Source organism: Natrix helvetica (genome assembly GCF_964273705.1).
Source record: "Natrix helvetica genome assembly, chromosome: Z".
NCBI lineage: Eukaryota > Metazoa > Chordata > Lepidosauria > Squamata > Natricidae > Natrix > Natrix helvetica.
In genome coordinates, this window is record NC_138554.1 from 82,439,828 (window position 1) to 82,452,162 (window position 12,335).

A 12,335-nucleotide genomic window follows, 5' to 3' on the forward strand; every position below is an offset into this window, starting at 1 on the left:
GGGAGGGGGAAAGAGAGAGGGAGGGAAAGAGAGAAATACAGGCAGAGAGAGTGAGACAGGGATGTCCAATTCACCTCCACATTTTGGCGGGCTTTCTTAAACCTGTTAGGCTCCACCCAGGAGTTATCCTCTTTGCATCATCCCCAGATAAACGGCAGGATGGACAAAATGAATGGCATAATGGAACATTATTTATGATGTATTAATTACCAACCAGACAACTGAACTGACCTTTTGTTAAAGTAGCTTACAACAACTCTGTACACAGCAGCACTGGCTTCACCCTATTTCAGATTGCCACAGGACAAGAATTCAACCCCATGCCAGAGCTACCAGCTAAGGAACCTGATATTCCCTCCCTTAAGGAGTGGATAAACAATCTACAATCCACTTGGCCAGTGGTCAGACTAGCTCTACAAGAAGCTAGAGCAGCTTTTAAAGTTCACGCTGACAAGAAACACTGTGAACCCAAACCATTCAAAGTGGGGGACCACGTGTATCTATCCACAACGTTTCTATAATCCTTACATCTTTCTTACGTCTAAGAAACTGGGACAAAAATTCATTGGCCTATTCCCCATCACCAGAATCATTAACCCTGTCATGGCAGAATTCCTCCTTCCTAAGACACTTAGGCAGGTTCATCCAGTGTTTCACTGCAGCCTACTCAAACCAGAAATCACTTCAGACTCCCTTTGCCCAAACCCCGACCCCCATTATGGTGGAAGGAAAACAATATTTTGAAATTAAAGATATCCTGGACGCCCGCACTTGCCATGGCTCCACACAATATTTAGTAGCATGGAAACACCTACCATCCTCTCGGAACGAGTGGTTAGCCTAAAAACATGTAAAAGCTTCCACACTGTTAAGGAAATTCTACCTGAAATACCTTCAAAAACCATCCTAAATCTTTTTTTTTTTCAAACAAAATTTTTATTTGGAAAAAAAAACCCATCCTAAATCTTAATGCACTATATGTTTTATGTCTTTCCAGGTGGGTTTTTCATTTTTCTAAGGAGGCCAATATGTCAGATGCGTGTATCTGCCATGCTTCGGTGGATGAAGTGGGTGAGGGTTGGTTTTGATGCATTTTGTTCTTTCTCCTTTCTATGTATCCTAAGTATCCTATGTCTTGCCTTGCCTCTTTGTATAACCTTTCACCTTATTAATAACCATGGCCTGGCGCCTTAGAGATCTGGCAAATCCTCACCTCTTGGGGGATGCAAGTGGGGGAGGGGAGCCATGTGGGTTGCAACCCCGAAAGATGATTCTGAGAATCCCTGCTTATCTGTTTCTCAGAAGCCAGTACAAAAACACATGTGGATTGGTGGGAATCCACATTGGATGGTTGGGAGGGGTTCCTAAGTTTCTTTATCATGGATTGTATAGCTTGAGAGTCCCAGAGCCTGCTTTGAATGGTGACTTGCTTTCACTTTTTTCAATAAAAATATTCCTTTTTAAATATCAGGTTTTCAAGAGTCTAATTTCTTGAGGGTGGGTGGGTGAGGTAGGTCCTATATAAAGCAGGCTCTGCAATAGTGATCAACCAGAGAGAATTTTTTTTCTTTTTCCCCAAATTTATACTCTACTGAGGGGACGCTGCAACAATGTCCAAACAGAGCCGTGAACAAGGGGAAGCCAAGTGCTGGGAGAAACCTCAACAACTACCCAACCCATATGTTCCATAGAAGACATTGAAGCTGTCTTTGAAAATTCCACGAAGTCCGATGGTCTGTTGGCATAGGAAAAAGGGACAGCTGGGACCCATGGCAGCTGCAAACCCGGGTGGAAAATGGAACTGGAAGCCCTTTTCAGTCAGACAGAACTGATCTGGGAATCACTAACAGGTGGTTGGTTGAAGCAGCACATCAACCACCTCATGATGGAAGCTCTGCAAAACCTCAACTTCTGAGATAAACCGGGTGCTAATGGAGTTGAGTGGGCAATCCAATGGCTGAAGACCCTTGAGCTATCACTCCTGATCCAGCTGCAACAGACCAAGCAGCTGACCAAGCTGACCAAGCAGCAGGGATCCAACCTCCTACTGTTCCAGTCTAGGCAATATTTCCCGGCCAACCCAGGGCTGGAGTGGAAAGCTTCCTCCTTGGGGGTAAAATTCTGGAGATCCCCAAAAATTGGGGGTTTTCCAGGCTCAGGTCCTCACCTACATGCAAAAATATGAATGGAATTTTCCAACCCAGGGGGCACAAGTGTGAATCATCACCCTAGCCCTAGAAGGAGCAGCTGCCAGATGGATGGTGACCCTCCACAATGCCGATGCTCCAGAGCTGCGAGACTTTGATTGATTCATGACAGCCCTGCACCACTGCTTCAAAGACCCCCCTTGCTGATCACAAAGTCCACGACCTCATCAGTCATAAAGGAGAGCCATTGCCCTGTAGCTGAATACACCAAGGAATTCCATGACATGGCTGGCCAAGTCGAGTGGTCAGAAGATATCCTAGTCTGCTGGTTCAAATATGGACTCAACAACAACCTGTACACTGACTGCCAGGCCCACAGGGCCCCTAACTGCCTGCATGAATGGTACTTGGGAGCAGAGGAGGCAGAGATTGACATGACCCAAAACCAGTAGCAGCAGAGCCTGGAGAAGATCCCCACCCAGGGGTGGCGGGAACCATTCAAGCCCCAAACCGCCATGGTGCCGAGGCCATCAGGTTACTTCAAGTGTGGGAAGGAGGGGCACTGTGCAGCAGAGTATCATTTGAAAACCGCCGGCAGAAAACCTGATCACCTGACGGGGAAACCTGCAAAATAAAACCACCCACCCCCTGAGGAAAAGAAACCACACTGAGAAGCCAGGAGGCCATGGAGTTCCATTCCCAAACCCAGAGAAATAGGGGAGAGGCAAGGAAAGAGAAATGATATTACAAAAGTTTTTCTTTTTTATTGTTGCTAAATGTAATATTTCAAAAGCAGGAAAAAAATGAAGGGGCATAAAAGTGCATTTATCGTGTTTTTCTTAGAACAATTAGCTGAACTCTGCCTTGTTTATCATTATTTTAGGTAGTAAAACATCAGTATTCAGGTTCAATTGCCATGTTTGCTTTTTGTGATAAATAAGTGTGTTTTGGTTTGCAGTTTGGGCACTTGGTCTCTAAAAGGTTTGCCATCACTGCTCTATAACATCTTTGTCAATATCATTCTAATATTCTGTCAGATTTAAATTCGTAGCAGCCTGATGTTAAATTACATCCTCTTATATATTTTCTTTTAGGCCCATTTTCTTTGCAACAGCACAGTCTAATGGAAAAGTGCTGGGTACACTGAAGCCAGACAAATTCTTGCCAAGTTAAAATGATTTTCTCCATTTTGTATTGGTGGGTCATCTCCTTTAATTACAATGCTGAATTCTTTTGGGTTTCCTCCAGTAACCTGCTTTCAAGCTCTCTTATTATGTTTTTTCTCTCCTCAGAACATTTTCTCAGGAAGAAATTTCTTATGCTTAGTCAGAATCTTTGTATATATTGTATTACTATATATACAATATATATATTGTATATATAGTAAGCTTGGCCTCTTAGTCCATTTAAAATATTTCAAAAATTAACATTCTGATCATTTCCAATTTTCTAAAAATATTTTAAATTTTAAACTTACATGCATCTTTTTTTGCTGTAGATTGAAGGAACAATGCTAAATGCAATAAAACTTGTCCTGAAGGTTTTTAATATCCCAAAAAGCAATTTATAAGTAATTTCCAATGAAATTGTTTAAAAGGGAAAGTGGACAAAACCAGCATCCTATCTGAAAGCTCCAAATTATAGCTTGAGCAAAGCTGACTCTCTGGCCAATCCCAAATCCTTTCCTTCATTTGGACATGAATTAAGAACTGGGTTTTTTCACTGATCATTTTATCCTGCTGTAAGAAGTTAGCACCCACCCCTCTGCTAGAAAAATGAAATATCCTGGGAAATATTGAAAAGGCAGAATATTATATTTCCCTGGATAAGAAATGGAGAAACATGTTTTGAGGCAGGAAACAAACTCACTCTTAGTAGCCCCCACTTTCCTTAATGGGCTGTTAAAAAAGTCTGCTCAGCCTATTTTACATAATAAAGATCTCCCCCCTTCAGCTCCAGGGTGATGTGATTAAGGCATGATAGTACATTTGTGTGTAAAAGTCCTGCACACTTTACAGTTTACGGTTTATGACATTTTTTGGATAGGCCATTTATTTTATGATATTTTATGCTAACTGCTAGGCAAATATTGTTATATTTAAATAAATACTGGTGGTTTTTAAGTGAAAAGCATAAGCTTTTTGCAATTTGCTGCTGTTTTGATGGGGATTGTGAATTTTTTTGCATGCTTACAATGCATGCTTACAATGACTTTGAAAACAGATTAACTAATGCATACCCAGTGGCATACATGTTGCAATTACTAAGGCCGATGCTAGTGTTTTATTAACATTTTTTATTGTTTGTGGCCCTGAAAAGTACTGTTTAGGTAACCAAACATGGTTACTAATATGAAATTGGCCAGCCCTTATTGTTTATCACCAGGCGGCATCGCTTCAGCGCAGACTGTATAAGCCTTTGCAAGTGATCTTTGGTGACAATGTGGTGCCAGGCTGCAATTCAATCAGCTCCTGCTTGGTCTTTGGATGCTTCTTGCTTATTTCGTAACCAATCTTGGCCCACAAGTTCTCAATTGGGTTCAAATCCAGACTCTGAGCTGGCCAACCCAGGAGTTGAACACCATGCTTTTTCATCCACTACTGGACAGACTTGGCTCGATGACAAGGAGCGTTGTCATCCTGGAAGTAAAAATCCTTCCCTACAAGTTGCTGAGCTGAAGGAAGCATGGTCTTTTCCAGAACTTCAACATACTGCTTGGAATTCATGGTTCCCTGCACAATTTGTATCCGACCAATACCAGAAGCAGCAATACAGCCCCAGATCATCATGTGCAATGGATGCTTCACAGATAGATTTGAGCAGTACGGCCTAAATTCTTCAGCTGGAAATTTTCTGACATACTTATTGCACTGTTTCCCAGTCAAGTTGAAATTGCTCTCATCACTGAAGATGACTTTGGCCCACTGTTTGTTAGTCCACTTGGCTTATTTCTTGGCCAACACACGTCGACGAGAGCACTGAGCATCTGTGAGCAAAGGTTTACTTCAAACCCTGCAGCCTTTGAGTCCTCTGGCAAGCAGTCTGTGACGCACTGTGCTTGTGCACACTTTTACATCACGTTTCAAGCCAAATTCTTGTAATCTGAGGTGAGGTGAGCTTCCTGTCAGCCATCGAAATGTGTTGCAGAGCCCGATCTTGCAGTTTTGTTGACTTTCTTGGTTTTCCAGAGCGGAGCCTGTCATCAACTGAACCAGTTATTTGGTATTTTTCAACCAATCTGTTCACTGTGGTGCGATGGCATTTCACTCTCTTGGCTATTTCTGTACAGGAGTAACCCTCTTCATGAAGCACAATGATGCGATGCTGCTGCTCAGTACTGGTGAAAGCAAAGGCCTTCATCCTTGCCCGCAGCCAGAGCTAAATTAAATTTCTCGATGCTTTTCATGCTTATTTATAGTCAGAGAGTATGACAATATTGATTGGCTCATAGACTTAGCCTCTGTGCATTTTGATTGGTCAGCCAAAGCTTGCTGTTGATTGGCTACTTTCAATCCTAACATTCTCAAAAATTTGAGTAGTGTTTGTTTTAGCACATAAACTCACTCAAAACCTTTAAAAGACTTTGGTTATATTAATAAAAATTATGCATCTCAATCCAACTACAGAAATTTTCATCAAAGTACTATTGTGTGGTTTCTATGAGTGAAAAGTTGATTAAACATGTAAATACAGCTTAAAACTGAAAGTGTGCAGGACTTTTTCACATAGCTGTATTAGCCCTTTACCCATCTCACCACAGGGCACCTAGGAAAAAACAATGTTCAACCAAACTTGGACTCAAAGCACAACCTAAAGAGTTGCCCCTGCACGGCCCCATGGGAGTCTGACATCCAATCAGAATACATTCCTTACACAGGAACAGAAAACAGAGAGGTGGGGCTGTATAGAGTGTATAAAGCAGTGGTGGGTTCCAGATCCCGTTGCAATCAGTACAATTGCAATGGTGCCCGGCGTCCATCACATGAACGAGCACAGTGCGCACGCACATGCATGCAGCATGCGCATGCGTCCTTACCTCTTTTGACGCCTCTGAGAGCCTCCGCGACACTCCAGCTGCACGGCGGAGTGTTGTGCAGGGGCTGTGTGCTCCATGCACGTAGCTTGGGCGGGCGGGTGGACCCTCTGGAGCACCGTACCAGAACGGTACCCAGTGCTCCGGGCAGACACCGGTACGCCCGTAGCAGGGCGTAGTGCCTGCAACCCACCACTGGTATAAAGACGGGAACTTTCAGCATCTCACTCTCTTCACTCAACATCTTGAAGCATGTGATCACCTTTTCTGTTCAGGACCTCAAGCCATGTGGTCCTGTCCACCATTAAACCATCTTTCCAAGCAGTCTCCATGTTTCCAGTGTCTTTTTCCCTACTTGGAGCTGAACCCAGAAGGACATTTCTTCCAACACTGCAATCATCACTCTGTGAAGCCATCTTTAGTGGACTTGAGCAACAGTGTTTACAGTGAAATAAGAACACTGCTTGCTTGTTTAACATCTCTGAATATTACAATATGAAGCATCAGGAATTTTCAGTTCTACTATGACGGTCCTTAGTGTTCTCTCTTGATTATTTTCTTGCAGACATTTCATTACCCAAGGTAACATCATCCCTGCTAGTCTAGCACTGTTGTCTAGTGCTAGCATTTATGATGTTACCTAGTTTGGTAATGAAACATCACAAAGAAAACTGCCAAGGTGAATGAGAGCACCAAGGACCTTTCATTTCTACCCTGAGCTACAAATATTATCCTTTACTGGTACTAGTTTATTATATAATCTGTACTAATATCAATTCTGTAATAAACAAATGTAATATAATAAATTGTCTGTTTTATTACTCAATGTCCTGTTTCTCATAGAAGCTAATTATGTATCAGTAGTTTTCCACTTCTCATTTGATTAATATCATATTTGCTGGTGTGGGATTTTGGTGCTTTTTGAGCTTGTTTTTTTCCTTGCAGATGTTTGATTGTCAAATTAGGTTTATTGTTGTTGGAAGAAATTTCTGCGATTCATTCCCATCTGGAACACAACACAGATGTTGAGAAGAAATGGGTGCAGGAGTCAACTGCCAGAAAGTGGAATTATTTTAATGTAGGAAGGCAAGAAGCAAAAAGTGACACAGCTTGAGCGTTCCTGGCTTGTAAACAGTTTTGGGAGTATGAATTTTGGCCTTTTATGTTCAATTCCCCTTTGAAGTCCTGTTTTTCAAGGAAAAGACTGAATAGTTAGCTAATTATTCTTGGTTTAGGGCAGTGATGGCAAACCTATGGCACGTGTGCCACAGGTAGCACGCGGAGCCATTTGTCAGGGCACACGAGGCGCTGCCCTGTCAGCTGGCCAGCGTGCATGTCTGCTCTGGCCAGCTGAGTTCACCCATTTTTAAAGCCATTTTGCCCTCCCCAGGCTCCAGAGGCTTTATAGGAGCCTAGGGAGGGTGAAAAGAGCCCCCCTGGCCCCCCTGAGGCCCTCCGGAGGCTTCATGAGCTTCCGTGAAGCCTCTGGAGCACAAAAAACTGGCCCTATGGGCAAATGGAAGTTCGGGAATGGAGGGTTGTTTTGACTGCTCCGGAGGCTTCAGGGAAGCCTCCTGAAGCCCTTGGAATGCTCAAAACAACCCTCTGAGCAAACTTCCGGTTTGCTCAGAGGGTCGTTTTGAGCGCTCCAAAGGCATCAGGGAACCTCCTGACGGTCCCTGAAGCCTTCGGAGCGCTCAAAGCCACCCTGCGAGCAAACCGGAAGTCACTTCCAGTTTGCTCGGAGGGTTGTTTTGACTGCTCCGGATGCTTCAGGGAAGCCTCCTGAAGCCTCCAGAGGGCATCTGGGGGGGCGTGGGAGGCTGTTTTTGCCCTCCCCAGGCTCCTATAAAGCCTCTGGAGCCTGGGGAGGGCGAAAAAAGCATGTAAAAATGGGGGTCGCGTCTGTAGTGCGCCCATGCACACTGGGGGGATCGCGCATTGCATTATGGGTGCAGCACGCCTGCACACGACCCCCCTGTGCTCCCCCCACTTGTGGCACGCAAGCCAAAAAAGGTTCGCCATCGCTGGTTTAGGGGAATCTTTTACTTAGCTTCCATCACCTCTTCAAAGATCAAAATAAGGCAAATTGGATAAACTTTTTTCAGTTGAAAGGACATGAAATCTGGCCCTAATGTTTTATACTCTTCACTGTTCATAAAAATATATACGTTGTTCCAGATCAGAAATTCAAGGTTATCATAAGTTTGTGTCTAACTTAAATGCATTGCATTGGTATGAATATTAATAATTTCTGACACTTCAAGAGGCAGATTTTGTTTACCCAAAAAGCTATGAAAAGTCAAAACTTAATGAAAAGTTGATCCATAGATCTCAACTTGAAGCATTAACCAGCATATCAACAACATAAGTAAATTATATAAACCTGAGATAAGCAACACAGAGAAAGTGTTAGCTGAATTGCTATCACATATGAGTGTTTGTATTAAAGAATATTAAAATTTTAAGTCACTTTGCTGGAGTCTGCTTTGGCATTACAGATAATGTCTTACATACAGCATGAATATTGCTGAATTCATCATGGTATTACAGATAATTATAAGAATAATTAATTTGGGCAGCAAACATTTTGCTGATTGCATAGAAAATGTAAGGTAACAATCACGGTAGGATGATTTTGGAGTTTAATTGATTATAAATATTATTTCATGCTGTATGGGAGACATTTTCCTGGCTAAGGCTAGTGTAGTACTTGTGTAAACCCTCTCAAGTGAATAATTAGCCTTTTCCTTATGTTTATGGATTTAATCTACTCCATTCAAATGGCTTACTTTACTGAACAGTAAAGTTCTTTATATATATATCTATTCAGGATAATGACTGTAACTAAATTGACAATATATTCCATCAAATAGATTCAAATTCATAATATTGCAATATTAGATAATTTGTACCTTTTGTTTGAAAATAATACCAACCAATGATTATTCACACTAACAAAACAGAATGGCTGTTACATGTGACGGATTATATAGCATCAATTATTTTCCATCAGATTATTTTTAACATAATTCAAGTGACCTCGCTTCTTTTTTAGATTTCCATCTATATACAGTGCAGAAATAGAATAATTGTAACATGACCTGGAACTAAAATCGGGTGCAGTGTGTGTGTGTGTGTGTGCGCGCGCGTGTGTGCATGTGCGCACAGAAATAAAATTCAAGATATTAAATTGTGATTATGCAATACTCAGAAACTCAGAGAAGTTTCTCTTCTTCCCTTGCAGTACACCAATCCTGATAATTCAAGGTTTTTCTAGAACTAAAACAAGAACAGATTTGAGTTAGTTAGACAATATAAGGAACAGAGTAAAGTATTTGGTCCATAAAATTTATTTTTAGAAATTAACTATTTCTAGAAAAGACCCAGGGTGGTTTGAATTAGCATATATGGTGGGGGGGAAATGCTACTTCCTATTTTCAAACTTTTTACTGAAGAAGGTTGTCAAGTTTTGCTCTGTCGTTATTGTCATAAGAAGGTTTTGGCCTTAGCTTTTATTTTTGAAAGTCATATTGATAATTTTAACTGTGTTATACCATTTTATCCAATCATAATTTATCATGTTGCTTTTTTTAAAAAGGGCGTTAGTAGATGCTGATGTGAAAGCACGCACTGCACAAGCCTCCTGATGACCTCGTTGCATTGTGAGATCGCCCCCCTTGTCCTCCGGTTTGAGGACCTCCTCCTGCGACCCCGGCATGGTGGTCGCTGTGTAGAGGGCTGCCACCAATAGTTGGGACCTGGAGTAATTGACTGAGGTCATTGGCCACATTGTAGAATTTTTTGTCAACCAACGAAGGTGTAGGGCCTGATGTTGGTGACGCCCATTGCCTTTGCAGAACATCGAGGAACAGCTGTGGAGTTGGAATTGTGTCCATCTCAACAGTTTGTTACTTGAAAAGGAGGCTGGGTTTGCTGCAAGTGTGTGTGCTGCTGTCTGTGCCCCAAAACTGGCTGAAGCTTTGACCTTGGTCAGAAGGGTTTTGAAATGGGCTGGCTGGAACAGACCTGAGAACAATGCCTTCTCTGGAACAGTTCCTCGTCCCCAGAGGACTCAGCATCTTTGATTTCTCCATCCTGACTGACTACACTGAGAGCGGGGTGGGGACAAGTTGCCCTGCTCAGCTGGCGCTGGAACTGCACTGGGCTGGACCAAAGGAATCACTGGAGGGACTACTCCTGACCCTTGCTGTAGCCCTGCAGCAATGCCATGGCTAATGGCTGATGCTATAATGTCTTGAATATTGGGCAGGGCCAGAGGGGTCAGCTGCATGTCCGAGTGAAGCCCCACAGCTGTATGGGTGAATGTAGCTTTAGCAGGCCTGCTACTCCCAGCCCCTCTCTGTTCATTTGCCAGAATCTGCCCTGGGAAATCACAGCCTGACCCCACAGGCCTGTAGTATTAATAGGAAAGAGTGGGCTGAAAGGCCCCGGGTTGTGGGGTTAATTGGTTAATCAGTAGTTGGCAAACCACACTGATCAAATCAGTCAAAATCCACATTCCTTCCTCTTAATCCTTTTGCTTACAAGAAGGTACAATGGAATTTACACGTAGACATCACATTCCATGCAGCAAAATATTAACTAAGTAGAGAGTCACGTATCTATATCATGAAGTGATCATGAAGTGTCCATGAGGTGTCCATGAGGAAAAGCATGCATCTGTAAACCAATCAATAATTGCCAAGTGTATTTTCTGTCCAATGAGCTTTTGCTATTCTGAGAAGTTTGACAATAAAAGGGAGCCCCGAACAATGTTCTGGGTGGGTGCCCTTCCCATCAGGGTGCCTTCCAGTGGGTGCATTCCCATCACAACCTTACTCCTGTCTGCGTCTTCTTTTCTACGTTACCAACATCTGGTGACCCCGACGTGATCTCCTATACTCATTCGGCCGGACGAGCCCAGGTGCACCTCAGCGAACTTCGCTCCCAATTTTACGTGAGTATGGGTGTGGAGGACTGTCAGCTCTGCAGATGTTACATGCTAAAGAGCTGCAGAAATTACATAAATGTAATGAAGTGACAGGAGTTAGTCTACGTGAGTTAGAAAACTCAGTAGGTGAAATAGGTTGTCAATGTCCCTGGTATCCCAAGGCAGGTACTTGGGAATTAGGGGATTGGATAAAAATTGGAATAGAATTGCACACCAAGCCACAAGCTCCTATTCAACATTTATTGTTATGGAAAAAATGTAAGGATATAATAGAGAAGGTGAGGTCTCATAAACTCCAGGCACCAACTACGTTGAGGCCAGTGGAACCTAGTTCCCCCATTGCTCCAATATCCATTGTCTCTACAAAGGAGCCAATTGGAGCAGTCCAAGCAGGATTTCAGGAAGAACAGAAAAGGGGAAATCTCACAGGACAAGAACTTGCAGAAGGGCTTCAAGCCTTTCCAGTGGTACAAACAGTTGATCCACAAGGCCAGGCACAATATCACTGGAATCCATTACCATATCAAGTGTTAAGAGCATTGAGGAAAAGTATCACTGAAACTGGATTACATTCTACCTATATGGCAGGCATGCTGGAAGGTATTTCTAATGGTTATCAGTTGATCCCACAAGACTGGAAAGATTTGTTTAGAATGCTTCTTACACCCGCACAATATGTAGTTTGGAATTCAGAATACCAAAGAAAGGCTTATTCTGATTTTATTGATAAATTACAAGAAGCCATCCAACCGCAAATAGATAATGAAGACACTAGCGGGGAATTTCTGAAACGACTAGCTTATGAACATGCTAATGCAGATTGTCGTAAAGCATTGATGTCTATTATAAATAAAGGGGAATATACTTTAGCAGAAATGTTGAAGGCATGTTCAGACATAGGCACACATGCTTTTCAGATGGATGCCTTAGCAGCTGCATTACAGAAAGGTCAATTTGGCAAGCCCAAAGGAAATTTTTTTAATTGCAAAAACCTGGACATTTTAGACAGCAATGTCGAGCTCCAGGTGGAGGAGCTTATAAAGGCAATGGGGGGTGGGGGGTGGGCAAGGTGCCAGACCAAAACAGTTTGTCCTAAATGTAAAAAAGGATATCACTGGGCAAACCAATGTAGAGGAAAAAACAATAATCAGGGAAACTAGATTTCGGGCTCATGGCCAAATTGCTGCCTCTACAGTTAATA